The sequence below is a fragment of the Xiphophorus maculatus genome, chromosome 2 (genome assembly GCF_002775205.1).
Source record: "Xiphophorus maculatus strain JP 163 A chromosome 2, X_maculatus-5.0-male, whole genome shotgun sequence".
Taxonomy (NCBI): Eukaryota; Metazoa; Chordata; class Actinopteri; order Cyprinodontiformes; family Poeciliidae; genus Xiphophorus; species Xiphophorus maculatus.
In genome coordinates, this window is record NC_036444.1 from 23,748,295 (window position 1) to 23,770,638 (window position 22,344).

Consider the following 22,344-nt stretch of genomic DNA (forward strand, 5'->3'; position numbering starts at 1 on the left):
CCGATATTGTCATAGTTAGTACATTTTCAAATACATTCCATTTACTAGATTAGTACTTGTAACTTGGGTAATATATTTTAATCTAACACACTATTGCTATTAATATTAAGAGGTGTATACCTCAGTGTTTCCAAGATTCCTAAGTTGTGATCAACTCCAGATGCAACTCTGAGCTCCTGAGAAACCCCCGACCTCTGACCTGCGAGCCGGGGAAGATATTCTTTATGGCCTCCTAATTTAAAACCTTTCAAGAGCTTTGTGTTTTATGGCTGATCTAAGTTACAGCCTTGCCAGAAGAATGTTTATCTGTGAACTCCTGCTTGCATCTGCTTTTGTCCAAAGGAATGTTGGTCTACTTAAACACACATGGCATTAGCTTAACTATATTAAACCATCAAAAATAGCCATGATTCCTTAACACTTCTTATTCTTATTTGAATGTTAGTTTTTGGTTTTGTGTCTGGTCTTCTGAAATTTGTCTCATTTATTTGGTAATACAACCATGAGAAGACAATTTTTTTTTTTTTTTACTTTTACAAAAAAGTACAGGTAAAAGGATAAAATGTTAAAGCCCACGTTTAACAACTGCATTCATTGCTTTCTTTGTATTTTCTGATTAAAACTTGATGCGTGTTAAAATTCTCTTTTTTGTGTGCTTTCACAGTAGTTTTCCATAGTCTACTGTATTCTAAAAAGTATTTGGAAAGTGTAAAATTATCTCGTTCTGGTTTGACCAGTTGAAGTATTTTAGATTTCAATCTAGGCATCATTACATACAGCCCACACTCCGAAAAAAGCCTTTTGTTTCAGCACTGATTGGAAGCTACAAAGCCAGTGCTAACGTTAGCACTGTTAGCGGCTAACACTTAGCCAGGTCACAGGGCTAAGACAGAGTTTGTAAGGTAATTGTCACTCTGTTGAAGTTTCTTTTCTCTTACTCTTCAATGTTTTTCAAGTTTTATCGACCAGGCTGCTACAAGATGTGGAGCTACAAAACCAATGCTAACATTAGCATTGCTAGCAGCTAAAAGTTAGCTAACATTTTAAATGTTTACCTTTAAATTGTACATTTTTAAATGTACAATTGGATGACAATAAAATCTGCCTGTATATGTCTCTTTCAAGTCACTTTTACATTTAATAGTATTTAACCTGAGATGGTGAATCCTATTTATATTGTGAGGACCTTTATATTTTATACGTTTATTGAGTTTACAGGAGGGGGGTTGTTTTTACAAAATTATCCATATTACCTCTAACTGTACTAAATTGTAACATGATGGAATGGATTGGTTTGTGTTTTCATACTCGTGAAATCAGATTAAAATAATTTTCTAACTTAGTAAAGATCGGATCATGTTGGAACTACAGAACTCTACAACAAGAATCATGTTTGAGGTGTGTGTTTATTGTCCCGGTGATATCCTGAGGGTTTAACCATCATGAATTGTGTGTACAGTGCTCAGAGAAGAAGAAACCGACACATTGTGCGATCTGTCGAGCCAGAAAACTGGCTCTTCCCCTCGTCAATCAGTTTCCCACTTCACCACAGTGCAAGCCCTGATTGCCCACTCCTCAGGTTTAAGTGTCATTGGGCTAGTCACAGCTTTTTGCTTCTGTCTTGATCCATTGACAGCTGTGTGAGTGTAGATGTTCTTATCTTAGAAACAGCACAATGAAGCCGTTACTATCCTGCATAGACAAAGAAGGGATGTTCATGGTGTGAATGCATTGCGTACTGTACAAGAACTAAAAACCAAAACAATACAAATGCGGGTGTACCATTACTACTGCTGTCTTAACTTTGTCTTGGAATTGGTTAACGTTTTGTTGTGTGACTGAAAGGTTAATTTGGTAATTGTACTAACTACGTATTCAAATAATAGTTAAACACCTTTGTGCTACTGTTCCTCTGAACTTCCATTTTGTTCTTGTAAACAAATTTGTGTACTTCTACACCTCTTTTCCTCGTTATTGAAATCTCACTTTCAGTTTAGCTTAATGCTGCATATGATTATCTGCATTGCACTCTTGTATATTGGGTCTGATCTCCGTTTGGGCCATTTGCTCTAATGAAATATTGGGGATCATGACCCCTGTCTAAACCAAAAGTAATTCTAATCGACCATTTGCTGGTATATATTATTTACCGGAGTCAATTCCTTACAGCAAGCTTTGGGTAGAACAAAGAAAATACTCTAAATCTTGTCAAGGTCGCCGAAAGGTTTGAAACCTTCCCTGGCGAGTGTTAACTGTGGCCTGGTTTTCTGAGAACTAGAAAAGGTCATGACAACCAAGGCGAAGGACAGAAATGAACCAAACCCCAGACTGTTCTTCCCTTTTACTCTCCTGGTATAATTATTACCGCCGACTGCTGCCCTGCCATGGGTCTTTTAATCTAATTTCTACCGTCCTATCAAGTTAGAAATATATTTTCAACTAGGCCAGAAACAGGCAGTTTTAAAAACATCTGCTAGAGTGTAGCCGGGGCATGAATAAATGATCGTGGCTTGTAAACGTATTCGTCAACACGACGTGAAAAGCATCTCATAAAAATCAGCCCATTTACTGGTGTTTTGGATCAGAGCAACCCTCGCTGCGGAGGACAGGCCAAGCTGAAAAAGGAAGGCGATTAAGGGGCGCGAAGCCTCCGATTGAGGGCGCAGAGCGGGCCAGGAAGGGAAGAGTGCCAATGCTTGCCTTCGGTATCCACCTCAGATCCCTTCATCCTGTCCCTCCTCTTCTTCTTTTCCCAGCAGCTGTCCGGTCTTTTACCCAGTCAGAGAAAGACCTCTGTGTGTGCTCTGGTTAAGAACAGAGACCCCGTCCATGAATTCACACCTGCTGCCTCCTCTTCCTTTTCTCTCCAGTCATTCCTCCCTTCACTTCCTGTCCTCTCTCCACGGTTGCCCCTTTACCCCTTTGCCTCCTCCTACCCCCAAATCATCCCTGGTTCTCTTTAGGTTTTCTTCATATTTTCCACAGAGCTAACACTTATCGCTCTCCTTCTCTCCCTCTCCTGATCCAGCTGTCAGTCGCGTCTCTGCTTTCTCTGGGCCAGGTTTCCAGTCCAGTTATTATTGACTCAGAGTGGCATGCCGCTGAGACGATAGCAGCAGTCCTCGTGGGGAAGTCATTATGTACAGATATGGAGCGCCAAGTCCACACCGCAATGTCAACAGCATCTGACTGCATGGGAATTAGAAGCAGGAGACATCTTAAACGAGGCCCGGCGACTCCCACCGCATCTAAACGCGCTGCTGCTCGTTACAAATGAACCCCTGTAAAGTCGCAAATGGATGATATAGGGCAGCGTGGAGTTCCTCCTGTCTTAGTTTACTCTCAGTATTCTGGTACTTTGCTTTGCTAAATCTCTGTTTGGCTTCAAACATGAAATCAGAAATATTTCAATTCAACAGCAGGGCATACTTTTCGTTTTACTCATCCAGGTTGCCAATAATTTAGAAACGAAGGAGAGGTAGTCTCGCAAGGTCATCTTTTATTCAAAAGTAATGTTTGTTTGAGGAAGGTTTTTTTCGACAACCACAAACAAGAAACTTTCCTGGAAACTGAGAAGCGTCCGTGTGGGAGGAGGTCAGAAACACAGACACCGATGATTTGTTGGAGCTGCGGTGCACAACCAGACCAAGCTTATGTTCAGAGGTCACTGCTGCTTTAAATATGCTAGTCTGTGGGATATTTACTGGAACAAATACAACTGTCTTGGAAAAGGTGGGCGGTCGAACTGTAGTAATCCCAAACAATTAAAAGGAGGCTTTATCTAAATTACTGGTGTAAATGTAAAGGGTAGAAAAAGTAATGCATGAACATGACACATAATTCCCCAATCTACACATTTCAATTTAAAGAAATAAATGCTAGTCATTAAATATTAGAATTGATTGTTTGTGATTCGAAATGTCCTCCGTTTGTTTAATTCTAGCATTTAAAGAAATTTGTCATCAGAATAACAAATATGTAGTATTAGGACATTGCTAAGAAAATAAAAATAAAATTATGGGAATAAAGTCTTACAATAACAAAGTCAAAATAACAGAATAAAGTCATAGAGTTGAATTGTGACTTTATTCTTGTAAAATTAAAGTTGTAAAAACAACTTTATTCTCATAATTGTATTTATTTTTTCTTAGTATGGCCCTAATTCTCAGTAACTACATGCAATGATGTCATATTTTTGTCTTAGACTCTTATTTCAACGAAGGAATGAAACATTTACAGAGCTGCCACGTTGTGTTGACGTGCTAACAGCAGCTGCTAACCAGCTAGCTCGACAACACTCGTAAAAACATCAAAAAAGCCTCTTTTACTTTGACGCCACTTGTAAGGGAACATTTTATCGAGCTGCTTATCAAAGTACGCCACGTTTACTCTGCAGGTTAGCTACCTGAAGGAAGCCTCCTTTATCCTTGATAAAATAAGACCATATAAGATAATGATAATGCAAAAGAGCTAAAAGGGCTCTCGTAAAAGGCTAACGCTTGAAATTGCTTTTAGATTTAGACTACCTAATTGGTTAATACCCAGAGGGACGTTGTTTTGTCATAGTCACGTTTACCGTTAGTTGGTCTGAGAGGAGCTCAAGACTCGAGATTAGCCTTCCCAACACCAACCATACGGCAGCAGCTCTTGTTTCTTGGTCTGAGGGTGGCTGACCAAGGAATTTATCACCCAGATGCAACTGGCTTCTTAAATGGGGGAAGAAATCCCAGCAGTGAGATTCCCAGGGAAAACATTAACATGTGTATACGGCAAGCCTTTATCCTGACAGCAAGGGGCAGATTACTTAACTCTGCCCACCTCCTCGTTGTGCCGTGACAGCCTTCCCGGATCATTTATCAGCTCCTTTGTCTCGTGCTTTCTGGCGTGTAGCTTTCAGCCGCGCTGTCTATTAGCACCTCCAACTTTCTTCCCTCTTCAGTGCTGTCAGCTCTGCTACTGCTGAGTTTTTTTTTTCTCTCCCAGTGTTCCCTTCTGCTATATACGCCATTGGTTCCTTCCACACCTAGCTGCCTCCTCCTTGATTGGCTGAATGAGGGAGAAGCATCATTAGCAGGCCCCACTACTCCGTCTTCTTTGCAGTTCATAAATTCTTCAAATTACTTGCTCTCGAGGCCAGAACCCTAACGTTAATCAGGGCTGTTGCACAAAACAATAACCATACTTCTCCAAGCTCTAACCATAGACACAAGCTGCATTTACAAGGGGATAATGTGTATATTATTTATTATCCTACGCCCACAGTCGAGAATCTATGACAGAATACGAGGACCAGCATAAAATCATTAAATTATGAAAATAAAGCCATAAAATTCTGAGAATAGTCACGATATTACAAGAATAAAGTCACAAAACAATAAAGTGGAAATAAAACGAGAATAAAATTACTTTATTGTCATACGAGTTCATTCTCAAAATGTTATGACTTTATTCTCCAAGTTTTAGACAATTACATATCCTGGTCCTAATGTTCTGTCATAAGAATCAGGGCAGGTTTTTCTTTAGCTAATACTTCGACCAGGAAGGTAATAGACTTTGTTGTCTACAAATGGATCTGTTGTAAGGTTTTGGCTGCATATTATGAGAATAAAGAGTCCTAATGGTGTGATAACAGTAAACTGTAAAATGTACATTATTTTAGTGGGTCCATTCCAGGTCATATTAGGGGGGAAAAGGATATCAGATCCATGAAACCATTAATCTCAGAAAACAGGCAGGATGATATAAACGCCCAAACTGGGAAAGAAAGTATTCAATAAGCATTAAAATACAGTTTAAGGCTTTTATTACTTTAAGTTCAACAGTTTACAATAGATATTTACAGCAACTTTACATTACTGTTGCATAACGGAGTATAAGGGCCATGCTCATACAAACATGCAAAATTAAAAATTGCAAGAATAAAGTAATGAAGCCTAGGCGCAAATTCAAACTGAAAGACTCTTTTATCCCCACCGGGACCCGTTAATTGAAGCGACCTGCCCACAATCGTCGACCTATCAACGCCGGACTAAGCCACGTCACGTCCAATCATCGACCAAGTCCCAGCTGATAAGGACCTTCATTCATGGCGTCCTTCGCTCTCCAGCCGAGCTCAACCCACCACCACCCCTTCTCCTCCATTCGCCCGGTCCTGAGGCCCGCACCCTTCTTCAACCTCCACCACCAGTGCCGGGCCCCGGGGGATGACGTTCCTAACAGCATCGGGGATGCTCATCTGAAGCCTATCGCTAACGCTGCGATAACCGTTATCCCCAGCCGGGGCCCGAGCGCCAAAGACTTTAAATCCTGTTTGTCAATAAACTCTTCTAATTGTCTTCTTATCTCCGTCTGAGTCTCTCCAGATTGAAATATAGTTAAACAAATTAAGTCTTAATATTATGAGAATAAAATTAAAATAATAAAAATAAATGTAATGTTTTGAGAATAAAGTCATAATATTATAAGGTCGTTCGATACAGTTGAAATAATTTGAGGTTGAAGTCATAATATTTTCAGAATAAAGTTGGTACATTATGGCTTCCATCTTGTATTATTTTGACTTTATTGTCATACAGATTTTCTCTCATACTGTAATATTATGACTGTCATAATTTTTATTCACTTTTTTTTAATGTGTCCACAATCCTCAGTTGTACCTTTGCATGTCTAAGGTACAATTCACTGTAAGAAGCTGATTTTTGTTTTTCTCCCCAAACATACAGTGTAACAATTGCCACGTGATTAAATCAGTTTTGGAAATTAGATCTGCATGATACCCACACTTTGTGTCTTTGCTTCTAAAATGCATTGAAATGTTGTTGGGTTTTATTTTGGCATCTTTCATCAATGGCAGTGCACCTCCACACCGTTTCCACCAGTTCTATGTTGTTGAGGGGAGGGGGAAAAAAACAGAGGAAAAGCGTAGAGCTCAAATGACTTTCTATAAGTGGTTGAAAAGAAGGGGTGACCTGGGTCTCCCACGTGTTCCCAACACAACATTTACCGCGTTGTACTAAAAGAACGTCCGCTTCCAGAGAGCTCGGCAGGCGCCACCCCAAATGGGCCAACAGATTGGCGGTGGGCCGACGAAACGAGGGCCGTCGCGAGGTCACCAGAAGCTCAACCTCCGCGGCACAAAAAGAGCTCTTTGACCGGATCTTACCTTGGAAGGCGGTAATGAAAAACCACCAGGGGGCTGTGAGAATCAAGAGCTACATTTCACAAACACAAGAAGAAAATTTTTGTTTCCCCTCTTTTTTTTTTAACCACTGCGGCGGAAATCTGTTGTCAAAGAAAAAAATCACCCTGACGCTTTTTGTGTGGAGCCGGCCATTCTGCACCCTTACTAAATCAGTTGTTTTCAATGGAAGCGGTAGAAATCAATAGTGTGCAGCAGGTGATTCAAATTATTTCATTTTTTTATTCATACACGTTCCCTCATATTAATAAATAAGTTGTTGGTAAGGGGATGAAGGCTCAAAGGTTTTGGTTTGAAGTTTCTTCCTCTTGAAAGCAGTGGATCCACACACAGATTCCCACATGGACCAAAACCTTACAGTGAAAAGAACATGTGGAGCAGAAAAACATATTTCTCTTTTTATATATATATATATATATATATATGTATATATATATATATATATATACAGATTTTACTCTTTTTTTTTTTTTTTACTGAGAAAAGTTTTACCCTTACATTCTGAAAAATAAAATAACGTGCAATATTTTATTGACACAAAGTAGTCCAATTTTGGAGGGAAAACGTATTTTTAAACACAAAACAAATCAAAGATGTTTCTGGTTCTATTTATTAATATAATTCAAATGAAAGCAAAAAGTTTCATTCTTAAAGTGCAACTGAAGGTCTGAACAGTGTCTTCTTTGCAGTTCTTGGCTTTTCAGTTGGGATTCAAGTCTGGCCTTTGACTAGGCCACTCTAATACATGAATATTCTTTTTCGACTGAAGCCGGTTTCTTTTAGCTCTGATGTTTAAGGTAACTGTGCAGCTAGAAGTTGGACTAGTTGTGTTTTTTTTTCCTTTTTCCCATTGCCGTACAGTTAGCTTCACCTATCGTCATTTACCCAACTAGTCTTCCAGTATGCTCTACCAAAATGATCCCCACAGTATGATGCTTCCACCTCTGTGTTTGGGTTTAAATTTGTTGCCCTCCAACACATTAGTGTATATAGTGACTTTCTTCCCGTAACTCTGCTGTGACGCTCAGGTTTGCTTTTTGTTAACAATTTCCAAACTTTGATTTAACATTTTAAAGAACCATGAGGAATTTATTTCCACTTCCAAATACGCCCTACTGGGTTCGTCACATGCAATTAATAAAATATAAAATTTGTACTGCAGTTATTAACCATACTGCCCACAACCTTTCACGCCAACTACATTTTAAAAAAAATCTAATTGCTTTCAGATAATTGTTTTTCTGAATTCGCAGCAGTCTTTGTATGTTGACCATCAGATTGTATTGACTTTCTCTTCTTTCCTGTGTGGCGCTAATGCTAATCATAATGCATGTTAGATATGTCATATAGATCAAAGATATATCCAATGTTTAATATCTCAAAGTATTGAGAAGCGTCGTATTTGTGACGATGTGAAGTTCCCCGTCTGGCAAGAAAGCTGACTCTCAACTCACCGCAACCAAATCCACCTAATGGTGGCAATAAAGTTGACTGATTGAAAGAAATCTGCTTATTTTTGATTTTCCACCCAAATGTTGTGGAGCAATTCGACTCCCTCGCTATGAGGCCTTGCTACAGCAGAATCGGAGTTCTTCCTCATCCCAAATTGCCTCCGTTGTTAGTTTCTTTTCGTACCAATCAGTGAATTTTGCACGAGCGACACTGTCCATCTGGATGTTTGACTCGTTTATCCTGGGTTTTTTTTGTTGTTTGTTTTTTTTATTTGACTGATTTATTCATTTGTCTGCATGTGTGCCCACAGAGCTTGAGGACAGTTTAAAAGCTTAATCTAATCAATTTTTTAAAAAAAAACAACAAGATGTACTCTTTGCAGGACCGTCGTCTCTTGCCAGACAAACGGTTTCTGAAAACAATCCTGTGCAGCCGGCGAGGCAGCGGGGGCGCCCGAGGTAGAGCAGAGTGCGCCGAAAACGCTCGTCTCTGCACGCTAGATTGCTGCTACCTTCTGCTCGACTCCTCGCCCCTTACCTCCGCTTATCTGCTCCCAAGCTAAAAGCGTTCACAACTTCCAAACCTCTTGCAAAGCAGCAGGTGCCCCCCCCCTTCCCGATCTTTGATTTGCGCCGCAACAGCGTACCTGTTTTACACGGGTCTATCTCTGCGACTAAAAACGAAGAACAAAACAAAACAAATTGCTTTTGCATGTCTTGTGTGTGTGTGTGTGTGTGTGTGTTTTAGATGGATTAATTAACTCGGTTCAACTCATTAACTTCTGAATGAGTTTGCTTTATCGCGTGGAGCTTGTACTTGTGAGGCCTTACACAGCCGCGTCCCGTGATCCGTATGGAGCAACTCATCTAAAAGAATATCTGATTAAGTAATCAAGCCGCATGCATTTCTGTAGGCTGTCTGATGCCAAGTCATGCATGTTTCTTGCTGGTGCTGGAGGAAATAAATTAAGTTACAGAACGGAAGATTGGTGCGTGTGTGTGTTTCTGTGTGCGTTTACGTCCGCTTCACTTCCTCTATTATTTTCAACATCTAAGTTGGCAAAATGCCAAAAAAAACAACAACAAAAAAAAACCAGCTCATTTTTTGGGTTGAGCTAAGACAGGCGGAAAACAGAAGACGCTTTTATACTTTTTTAGTTTTTTTTTTTTTGATTCATTTCAACTACTTGTCCCGTTTTCATTGTTGGCGATCGAAGCGGCCGTTTCTGTTCTCCTCTCTGAGTTTGCGTCCTCTTCTGAGCTGCGACGTAACAGGAGCTGCATTCCCGTTGATCCCTCATTATGCCGGTGAAATTTAAAAATAAAAAAAGGGGGAAGAGGGGAGAAACAAGAGTCTGTGTTGTGTCTCGTCGTCCCTGTGGTTTCAGCCGCGCCGCAAACAAGAGCGGCTCTTTGATTTGCCCGTAAAGGCCGCAAAGGCCGCTCCCTCTTGTCCCGACTCCCCCGAGCTGTAAATACGTCCCCTATAAAACGCCGTCCGCAGCATGAGCTATTAACGTGACAAAGGGTCGAGGGTGTAAATATGCCATTTTCTGTCAAAAGTTTTTCCTGTGTGTGTTTTTCAGAGCAGCTGGCTTGAAGGTCTGCGCTTTTTCTTTACTGCATGACTGCTTGTCTGTGAAGTGGCTTGTATGGCTGCCGCAGTGCAGGTGATGTGTTTTCAACAGGCCTTCATGTAAAAGAGGCTCATCACGCGGACAAATACGCATTTCCTCGAGCCTTTGCACACTTTGTCCTTTTCTAACCACGAAGGATGAGGTTTATTGGGATTTTATGCCGCAGACATTCACAAAGTTGTGCAAAGCGGTGGGAGGAAGAGTGTGGTGTGCGTTTGTACGCACCCTTAGGGAGTGTCTCTTTCAGCTTTGCACATTTAAGAGTGGATTCACACCAGCGTCGTTTGGTCCACTTTATTTGAACTCTGAAAGTCCGGTTGGTTTGGGGAGGCGTAAATGTCCAATCGCACTGTGATGCGGACCATTTAGGTTTTTACGCCTAAAAACCTCCGTCTGGGTTCAGTTAAAGTGAACTCTGGTGCGATTCGAATGCCTACGTGATTAAAGTGAACCGGAAACCAATCCAAAAGCAGGAAGTGGACTAAAGCGCAGGGGATTCTGGATAAATACAACCAAAACAAACATGTTTGTCAGGCGCTAGGGACAGAAGAGAAATCCTGACGCCGCTTCATTCATGTTTACGTTTTGTGAAGAAGGAAGTTGCGCTCATGTCTTCCTTGGAGGGTTTTTGTGTCGTTTCCTTCAGTGGTTCTCGTTGCAACGCCACCACAGGCGAGTGGTAAAAGTTTCCTCAGTTTTATGTTGAAAGAAATGTTTCTTTCACCTGACTTTATTTTGTAATTGTTATTTATATTAATTATTTGCACGTAACTGTATAGTTTGGTTTAAATATTAAATTATGTTTCGATCAGTTACTCCGGACATGAGTAACCATTTTTTCCAAATACTTTTCAACTCTTTAGTGATTTCTTCGTACTTTTACTTAAGTGAAAATATGTTGAAGTAGTGTTACTCTTACTTGAGTGTAATTTTGCCTACTCTACCCACTTCTGGTTGTGGACTCGATTGGTTACATTGTTTATTATGTCAATATTTGACAGCAACTTGGGCTAGATGGATATTATTATTTGCAGAATATTCTGATAATTATCTCACTTTCTTCTACTTCACAATTATTTACTGTTATGTGTTGATCTATTTACTTCAAATCCTGATAAAATACATACAAGTTTGTGTACATAATAAGAGAGCTTATAATAATATAATAAGCTTTCTAATAAGAGCTCAGGGGATCTGAATGGCATTGCAAGGCACTGAGACGGTTGTCTCTCTTTTCAAAAGGAATTTTTTTTTTGCCAAAGAAAGTTTTTGGTGCATACTAAGGTAAGAAGTGCAAACTAAATTCTGTTTTTCTATTTTATTTTGCAATCTTTTGTTACAGATTTTTCTTCTTTCAGTTTTGGATATGCAGCCTCAGACGGTGTTTGAAGTAAAATGGATCTCCTCTCTCCTCGAAAAACACTCTTTGTTATGATTTGTCGTCCTTTATGAACGACCTGACTATTGTGAGATCCACGAAAAGGCGAAAAGGGGGGACGAATGATCATTTTGGTGACATGAAAAGACCAATCCAATTGCGGATGGAATGCTGTAGAGATTAATGTCAGGCCGCAAAGGTAATCTGGATAAAACGCGTCCCGACACAGTAGAGATAAGAGGTGCCGTGCGCGGGGCAGATGTGTCGGTCTCCATGGCAGCCGGACCAGATGGCCAGCCGGGATTTAAACCGAGTATCTGAACAACTGTAAGCGCCCGATGAGTAACCCACGGTGGGCGTTGAAGATTCTGGTTTAGCCCTCGACAACCTTCCGTGGATCTTTTCACCCTCCTCCGTTCAGTAATATGTCAGCTTGACATTCAGACGGAGCCTGTTGCTGCAGGAATCTCATTTCCACTGTTGGATTTGTTGCTTTGTGCGCCATTATTGGCTGCGGTTTCTCATATTGTCTCATGCAGATGAGCTCTTTATGAATCCCACATTCGTAACGTGAGGTCCCTCAAGGTAAATTCTGCCTGATATTGAACTGCTGCGCCGTTGTCAACTGTTTGGGGCGGCTAGCAGCTCTGTTTAGCTGTAGTTACTATCAAAACATCCAAAGGGACTTAGGGTAGGGTTAGGGTAGTTTGTTTCTATCTAGGAATTTTGATGGTCAAAAACTTTTTCATTTTGGCTCACACCTTTCTTTCGCAGGGACTTTTAAGCAAACATCTGCATTTAAGTTTCTGGTAGCAGTTGTCTCTTGTGGCAAAAGTCTCCTAAGAAAGTAATTTCCCTCCGAAGTTCCCTCGAGGATTCCAAGATCACGATTTGAGGATTGAAGTCGTGCATTTTGACCAAGAGAACGCTTGCAAACCAGTCAGGGTTTGGAAAAAGCACCGACTGGCTTGTGTAAGATGTTCCAAACAAGTCAACCAGTGTATTTCTAAAGTTTTTTCTGGTGGACATTGTTTAAAAGTAAAGACATTTTTTTAAAAACATATGTTCCTATGGGGATGTGGCGCTCGGCGCAAGTTCAATAAGTCACAGAGGATCATGAGAAATAAACAAGCAAGTAAGTATCCTGTTTTCGTACACTGCCGTTTGGCACAGATGATGCAATCCAACATCAACAGAAGTTGATGTAAGATTCAAGTTTATTTTACAGCACATTTAAGCAGCGAGGCAGCTCAAAGTGCTTCATACCATAAAAACACACCAAAAAAGTCAGAAAAACTTCATACAGTTACCAGTGTGTGGGAAAAAACATTACATGGAACGCTGTAGAGATTAATGTCAGGTTAATGTCCACTGGTCTGGAGCAAATATTTTATTTTTTTCATGTCAAATCAAACTGTGGGCTGCTAAAACTGAGGATTCAGGATTTAATGTTTGTAATTTGATCTTGTTGTAAGTCATATGTCAAACTCGAGGCCCGTGGGCCAAATCTGGTCCGCCATAGCTTTTTATGTGGCCCCCTAGATTCTAGACCAGGGGTGGGCAATCCTGGTCCTCGAGGGCCGGTGTCCTGCAACTCTTAGATGTCTCCCTGGTCCAACACGCTTGAATCCAACAGCTGAATCACCTCCTAAGTGCAGTCAAGTTCTCCAGAGTCCTGCTAATGACCTCATTATTTGACTCAGGTGTGATGAAGTAGAGATACATCTAAAAGTTGCAGGAGACCGGCCCTCAAGGCCTGAAGTTGCCCACCCCTGTTCTAGACTAAACACTAGGTGTGCTTAAATATTATGTCATCAGTCAACTCAATGCAGTTTTTATCTGTTAACTGCCAAATTATATCAATCAGTTCCTCCTGTTTTTTTCAGAATTATCATGGAAATTCACACAAAAAGAACAAATCGCCACACTTTTTGTGCTAATAATTGGGAGTTTATAACATTTTTTCTCAAAAATCATCAAAAACATTCTTTCTTGTTTTAAACAGCTGCCTCAGCCTTCATTGATGTCAGATTATAGTCCTTGACCTATACAGCGAGTAATAAAAAGTCGTATTTACTGTCATAATTAAGCGCAAATATCGCAATTATTTCCAAATTAGTAACACAAACGCTTTGATTTTTATTGGAAAGACTCACAAAATCCTGGAGGGACTGACAAGATGTTCAATAATATTTAATTTTAATAATTAATAGATATTTTAAGAGTTTATGAGCAGGTTTTATCAATACATTCTGGCACAACCGGCCCTTTAAGAGCATTCATGATCTTGATTTGACCCGAAACGAAAATGAGTTTGACACCCCTGTTGTACGTCCTTTCACCTGATTTTGCAAACCCTCTACTGCTGCTCCTCCAAGAGTTGTTTTGTGCCAAACCGATTCTTGTTGTCCTAGAACTTGTTCAGCTCAAATTCTTCGGGTTCCACAGCCAAAAACACCAAACAAGCCTTTTACAGCACCAGAGCTGTGCTGGGACGCTTCCACCAGCAACATGAGGAAGCCATAAGCAAACAGCTGAAGTTTGTATGGATCAACTCTACAGATGGTACTTAAATGCACCGCGATGACCTGTCTACATGAGTAACCTCTCAAAGCGCCGAAAACACATTGATTGACTGCCGTGGGTCACTGTCATCCTGGACAAGAGACAGGATTCAAAGATTTATGTGCACTCAACAAAACCAAAGTATTTCTTTTAAAAGCAAATATCTTATTGTCCTAAAATGATTAATTATAATTTTTTGAAACAGTTTCTTTTTTCCTCCTTAATTTGACAAAGATAAATACATGCAAAGGAACAGCTAGCTTCTATTTCTTTGTTTTTATCTTCACTTCCTGTTGTATTCAGCTTCTAAGTCCTATGTGTTACAAGGACGCCCCTAGTTATTTGAAAAAGGTCCACTCCTTTTAACTGTTTCACATTTAACTTTTTCGCATGTTACACCTACAATTTCCATTGTCCTATCTTTGGGATTGTGTGTGATTAACCAATAGCTGAATAAAATGTTACGTTGTAATTAAATTTGCGTCCCAGTGACATTTGGACAGTAGGATGAGCTCTCACGTCCTTTTATGGTCATACCGCATAAATATTCTGCTTTCTGTAACACTTAATCTCACAGAGATTGCCGGAAACATCCTAAAGACAGAAAAGAAAGAGAAAAAAAAAAAGCAAGGAAATGTTGGGTTAATTGTAACCACCAAATGCTTTTTTTGCATCATACAAGTCATGAGATCAACATCCGGATGTTTTTACTGGCGGAGAAGACGAAGAAGTCCACAGGAAGTGGTAGGAGGACGGCGACGTGAAAACACTTATTCATGTGGGATTTCGATGGCGTTTCTTACTGAATGGAAAATTGTGAAATTTTGTTTTGGTCGACATTAGTGGAATATTGACAACGTTTTGATTATGTTCGTAACAGAAACAAAACCCGACTAATGGTCTTCCTTCCGAGTAGCTTTCATATTGACTTGATTGTTGTATCCTGATTTCATTTCATATCCTGGGCTCACTTCACATTTAAACACAAACATAACGGCTGAGTACTGGTTCTGTCAAGTCATTTCTTATATTAGAGTTTCTTTAGTGAAAGCTTCTCTGAGGACGACACTGAAAGCTTTTCTATGCACATTTCCTGAAGGAGACGGACACGAAACTGATTTAAGAAACTGACTTCATTCCTTTGATCTGACTGGCTGAGACGATCAAACCCAAAGTGAACTTTCCGTGACTTTACCGGGGTCCGTTTCTAAATTACCATCAGGGCACATTTTCCTACAGGAAAAACCATTAGCGTTAGTTTTTATCCAATATAAATGAGTGAAATTTCCATTAAGTGTCGTAAACCATCTCCATGACGAAACAACAAGAAAGTTTTATTGCATTTATTTTTTTGGTGAATTTCAAGCTGTCAAATGTTATCTCGCTGTTTGCTTTCATTTATATGAAACATAATATTTGGATGTTTGATGCGGGGAAACTACTTTTTTCTACCGAAGAATCTTTCTGGCAGATGCCACTCCTTCCAAAAGTCTTAATCTTAAAGCATAATTTATAAGTTAAAAAAACACAATATGAGTTCAGTCGGTCATTTAACTCCCCATGGATTAGTGCAACAAGGTGAACTGGAGGGAAAAGCATAAACACAAAGAGGAGGAGGAGGAGGCCAACCTCGGTGGAGTGTTTCCGCTTTCTCACGCTGAGAGACGAGTCAGTTCGATTGCAGGACGAAAGGCGTGAAATAACAAAATAGCAGAAAGATTCGTTTTGCTAGGAGCGGATACAAAGCAGACGCCTAATTCCTGCATTATTGATATTGTTCTCATAGTGTGGAAAATTTTGAATCCCTCTTCATTATTGGTATTATTACTATTGTTTTTTTTTACAGTAGCATTTGGGACTGTGTTCAAACTTCTTAATGAGTAAACACACTTATGATGTGGAACATGCTGTAAGTTCCAGATTCTGTGACTCTTTAAAAATTGAAAAATATGTTTTACAAACTTTTTCCTTTTTCAATGCGACACAGATCTTTTACATTCTTTTGAAAAAGAAACAAATCAGTTAGGGGATGAATGCAACATTTTTAACTAAGACTTTGATTAAACTCCTCTTGGATAAACTTTAACGTAACTCGGCGAATAGCCAATAAAGCTCGGTAGGTTAAAATGGCTCCGATTTATTAGATAAATGCAAACAGTCTTAAAACCTTTAGACATGCTCTTTAAAGGGTGGCATAGTTTCTTCACGACTTCAATTTGTATGTTTAGCAACAAAAAAAAAATAGATTAATTAATTAAATATTTTCATAAATTTGTGGATTTTATTCTCAAAGAATTAAAAAAAGAAATTTACATCTTTTACAAAATGAACAGGAACATATAATATTGGAGTGTAAAGAATATGATACCTAATATTTAATTTGCTTTCAAATCCCTGTAAATATTACTATTATTAGAATTTGTGTTGTTGTCCAAACTGCTGGAGTAAACACATTTAGGCTAAAACCAACATGTGGAGCATGTTAAGGAATGGTCTGATTTAGACATGCATCCTCTTTGCATGTGTAGCTTAGCCTTCCCTTTTTTCTAGGCTAACCGTTACTGTAAGTTTTATTTAATATCCAGGAACACAGCTAACATCCTTTAGGCGTAGACAAACAAACAAAATAGCATTAAAACTGTTCAGACAGAGATTTAATTTAAATTCAGACAATTTAAATAATTACTGAGTTCCACTATGAATCAAAAACACTATTCAAGAGCGATTATGACTTTAATTCCTACAGTCATTTTGGTTATAATGGTAGCTTTCCCGGGGTTTCACGTGAACATGCCAGCTCTCCCAGCACATCACACGGGACGTGCTCTGAGGCTCGTCTTCCACTCGCGCTTCCTCTCCATAATTTATGTCGTGTCTTTACAGTCGCCGCCTTTAAAGACATGACGGGGTTGTTCGGCGGCGACCGTCGAAGTTCCTTCGCTGCGTTTCTGGCTTTCTCTTGCACCCCAGAAAACTTCTGTTTCCAAAAACCCTCTTGAAATGAGATTTATCTTTGCACCTCCTACGAAAGATTGCGTTCCTTTATCAAAGTGGGAACGTCCTCGGACTACACCTGGGGAATTAATATGTTATCTATTAGCTACTACGTTGGGATTTGATTCCTGCTGGGATCAGGGAGACTCTTTTCATCAAAACATTGGTTAGACACCCGTTGCCAGCTCTTCTCCCCTCAGAGCCCTCTAAATCTGTCATGGAGGCAATGGGTTTAAACTTCTTTGACAATAAAAGGAAGGAAAAAAAAAAAAGGTCGGTGTGCTATTCTGTCTGGAGATCCGTAACGTCGTGAACTGACTTTCCCATGGACATGAGTTGGAAAAATTTCTCATCACTCTTCTGATTGGTGACTTAATAAAAACGGACGTGAAAGAGAGAACTCCAAGCTTTCTCTTTTAATCCTGTTCCACTCAGATTGGATTAGATTAAGTGACAATCTGATAAAAGTGGAGATATTGAAAATATTGTATATTGTAAAATACATTTGTATGCATTGCGTAACGTAACGTTGCCTCTCTCCCAAAATGTGGGAACGCGTTTTGTTGATGGGGACGAGAAGGTGCTTCATGTTTCATGTATCAAACATTCAAGAAAACCTGTGACGTTGTCCCTTCACTTGAAACATATCTGATCCTTTGCATTGGTCTTTCACATAAAATACAAAACCGATACAATCTTGTGGTTGCAATGTGACAACATGTAAATACTAAGCACTTTATTCTGAAGATTTTCTGCTAAATAGATTTTGATGTTAGCGCAGTGTTCACTTGTCTTCTGGGTCAATCTTTAGGAAAGATTACAGGGGCAGTAAGTAACCCTGTGGGGAAAGAAAAATAGTTTTTTTGTGTGTACTGTTCATGTTTCACAACATTGCATTATTAAAATATCGTTGGATTTTTTATTAATTTTAACTAAAATGTTTGAAGATGATAATCTTTTTGGGACCAACATGGATACATCTGCCAGACTTTTTAAATTTGCAGTGTTGTGTGAAATGTTGAGCTTTACATCATGTTATAAAGTTATTCCCTCATCAAAAACATACCTGAGTGTTGACTTGATTCTTCCATTCATATTTGAGAAATGCCTTAATCTCCCATGGCAACTGCTCAGCTGTGCAAAACACATGGGTGAACCTTAGCCCCGCGTTTGGACACAGCTCCATCTCTAAGCTGCAGTTTCCAAGCTTCCACAACTGCCCCACTCGGCTCCTTCAGACTAGCCAGCAGCAATTAGCAAACATTTGGTGGAAGAGTTCATCTGCTGAGCTCATCATAGGAGCTGCTACTGGTAAAAACGTCAAAGGGTTAAAGTGAAGTTGTGATGACTTCCTGGAGGCAGCGTTTCAGAAAGAGCAGGAGTTTTTAATGCAACAAAGGCCCAACTACAAGGTGTTAAAGTACTAAGTCAAATTCCTATTAAGTCATATTTGATATACGTACATATAACATTTTTATAAAAATTGCAGTTAACATAGTTCCTTGATTGTGCTATAGAATGGTACCATGCGGCTGGAAAACACATACTACTGGCCCTTTAAACCAACCCTCAATCAATTTGTATTTGCAAATGTGCAGTCCTACCTATTAATGTTCTGTTATTTATGCAAATGTTTTTTGTTTTTTGGGGAATATGGCACCAAAACCAGCTCCAGCCCATTGGCTGGAGAAATAGAAGTATTCTTCTACTTCTGGCCCTGCTTCCCTATGGAGCTTAGAAAGCACTCTACATTATATTTTCATTGTCAGCCGTGGAATCTGCCTTTCCTGAATCAAAATGCCGGCATAACACATTACATGTGTTAAGATATCAGCCTCGCTGTCCGCTTCCTCACGAACATATGAGGGAGAAATTAAATTACGGCTAATGCAATCTCTTCCATCCACGGCTTTGGATTAAAAGCTATCAACATACGGAGACATCCGCCCAGTATCTCCAAAGCAGGTGATGGATCTGGAAGTCAATTATAAGATACTGTAGCAGCAGTTTGTCTTGGCTTGGTGTTAAAAAAAAAAACGCAACGCAAGTGTTCAGTCCAACCAGAGAAAAACACTTTGCTTAAATGGGTTTAAAACAAACAACCTTTACCTTCAGAAAACCTTCCTCCTGAACTAAAAGCGGCGCTAATTAAATCCCAAATGTAAATTAAGTTGCAGGTTGTTTTTTTTCTCTTTTCTTTATAGAATACATTTAAAGGTTTCCTGGTCTGATATAGGGGTTAGGGTTTTCGAAGGACACACGACTTCACAACTTTTCAGGTTCCTGGAGAGCAACTCGGCTCGAAAGAGAAAAACAAGAGTTGGTTTCTCTGAGGAGTTCTTCTTGTTTGAGATTGGCTGAAAGTCGGGGCTTTGTAATCCGGTTGAGCTTCTCACGACCGACCCAGGTGGTTGCTCCCCTGAGCAGAAGTGTGCTTTGTGAAATTCTACCTGGAGGTTTGCCTGCCTGCAGAAAGCCTGCGCCACTTCCTAATGGCCAAGTTCAAAAACCAGTTCAAAAGAACAAATTTGTCGTCTGTAGAGTCGACATGGCATGCACTGCAAAACCGCTGGACGACGGACATTAGCTGAATGACAAACTTGCATAACGCAGAATTTAACACCGTGTCACGGTGTTATGCTACAAAACTAGTCACTATTTTAAATATTGGATAATATGCTCTAAATTTTTTATTTAAAGATACCATCAAATAGAGGGAAAAAAAGAGACAAATTGCAGAAATGAATAAGAAAATTCTGAAATATGATTTATATTCCATACAACTGACTTTTTGTTGTACTTTTAAATCTAGCATCAACAGTCAAACATATTGTTTGGTTAGAAAAACGTTTACAAACATGTTTTTGTTGAAACAATAGTAAGTAATAAATTTTTCCATGTGGGGACAAATTAAAACGATGCGCCACAAAAACATCAGTGACGCTCTTTTTATTCATTATTACAATTTAAATACTCTTTTTATACATTTATTATCTATATCTGGTTATCTTATTGCCATTTGCAATTCTTTAGGATGTTGAAAGTGTTTATTATGAAGAGGAAATTGTAAAAAAAAAAAAAAAATAGCCAAATAAAATCTTAGCTGCTTAGGAGAATTACTAGCTTTTCTTGTTTTTTTGTATTTTGATGTGTTGCTAGTAGGAATTGGGCCCCTTCTAATCAGGCAGGGGTAACTCAGTCTTTTTCTACATTCTTATTTAGTTAAGTAACATTAAAAAAATCCAGTGTAGAGTGATTGTAGTGTAAATGTGGCTGCAAAGGCAGCATATTGCTCATAAAAGGCAAATGTTGGAAGGAGTTCATTTTATGCATTTCTACTTTTATAAGCCAAGAAGTTGGATATAAAAAGTTCTTTTGAACACAGTTTGACAGAAAAAGTTATGTATTTTAAAATACAGGTGAGTTTTGAGCATTTTTAAGCTCATTCCTCTCCACAAAATACCAAGCTATGTACGGAAGTAACCTGATACACAGTAGCTAGCTACGTTAGCATGAAAAGGTTTGTTTAGTGCACAGAACAGAGGCTGAATTTGTCAAAAAATGTCATTTTCTGACTATAAAAATGCTTGAGTTTAAGCTGCTATGCCAACTCTTTAAGGTTGACAACCTTTTGTATCAATGTTCTACTTATTTTTCGGTTTATTTTTACAGTACCATTTTACAACATCCATCCATTTTCTAACACCCTTGTCCCTAGTGGGGTCGGGAGGTGCTGGTGTCCATCTCCAGCTAACGTTCCGGGCGAGAGGCGGGGTTCACCCTGGACAGGTCGCCAGTCTGTCGCAGGGCCATCTCACAACCATTCAACCCAATTATTTACAAATAATTTCACTCCAATCATACATACATTTCAACTGGCCCTCGTCATCCACCATTGCAGTTAAGTTCAGTTCATTATTCAAACTGATTTGAAAATGTTCTCTAAGGAAATAAAGCCAGAACCTTGTAATTGACGCGTTTCCGGTACGCCCGAATATCGGACGCACAAATGCCATCTGCTAAACAGCAGTAATAGGAAACCAAGCTGCTTCTCTCGTCCCACCGGGGTTTAATTTCCGCTTCAAAGTCAAACTGATGGGACGCCGGAAGAGGCTGCTGTTGTGTGGAAGTTGTGGTAAAAGGAGTTAGCCTATCACTAAACCTTTTTAAAGTCTAAAACAGCATCTCAGTGCTAAATACGTCGCAGCAGAGCAGACGTCCCCAACGCTAATGTCGGCGTCCACGCTTCTCAAAAAGTATTTTTTCAAAGAAACCCCATGAATGACCAGAGGTTCCTGAGACACTTGAAAGCTGAATGGGCATAAATAGCACTTTGCACCAGTCTGATGGTTGAATTACCAAAATAACAGATTAAAAAAGAAATATATTTTCTGTTCAGCTCACATTTAGTAGCGTGAAAATAGTTTGGATTCATCAATTCAAATTTTCAACTGGGTTAATTGTTGTCTATTAAATAAGTTACCACCTGTTGTGGATGATTCAAATCCAAGGTTTCAGTCATTTGGTTGTGGAAAACATTTATCAAGGAAGTTTCTCGAGTGTAAAATTATATCTGTATGCTTTTTCTTTTTTCCACAGTGAGAGAAAAGCTAAAAAACACACTAAATATTAAAGTCGTGATGAAGACTGAATAAGAGTCGGTGTTTCCAAATCGAAGGTCGGGTTTCCATATCAGTTTGCCAGCCTCTGAACCACTGTCCTTCGCCACAGAGCGCTCAAATGATGCATTAGGAGGACGAGCGCGTCTCTTCGGGGACGACAGACACAAGTGATATTAATGGAAACCATTACAGAAATCTTACATGAGAAACACAAGCCCCGGGTGAGCAGCTGTGACTGGCACCGATCGGGCCGGGCGTCGCGTTTCGACCAGGCGAGGGCAGTTATCGCATGCCGTCGGGGCGAGACAGAGGCTTTCTTCTATTTTTTTTTTCCCCGAACGAGGACGACAAATTCTCGTGCCACATTAAATGTCGCCTCTCCGCTTTGCCAGGATGACCTCTGTGGCCAATTATACGGGAGGCTAATGCTCCGGCTGACATATCTATTTGAATGGATGAGATGTTTCTGCTCATTCACTGACACAGGAGATCACACGCT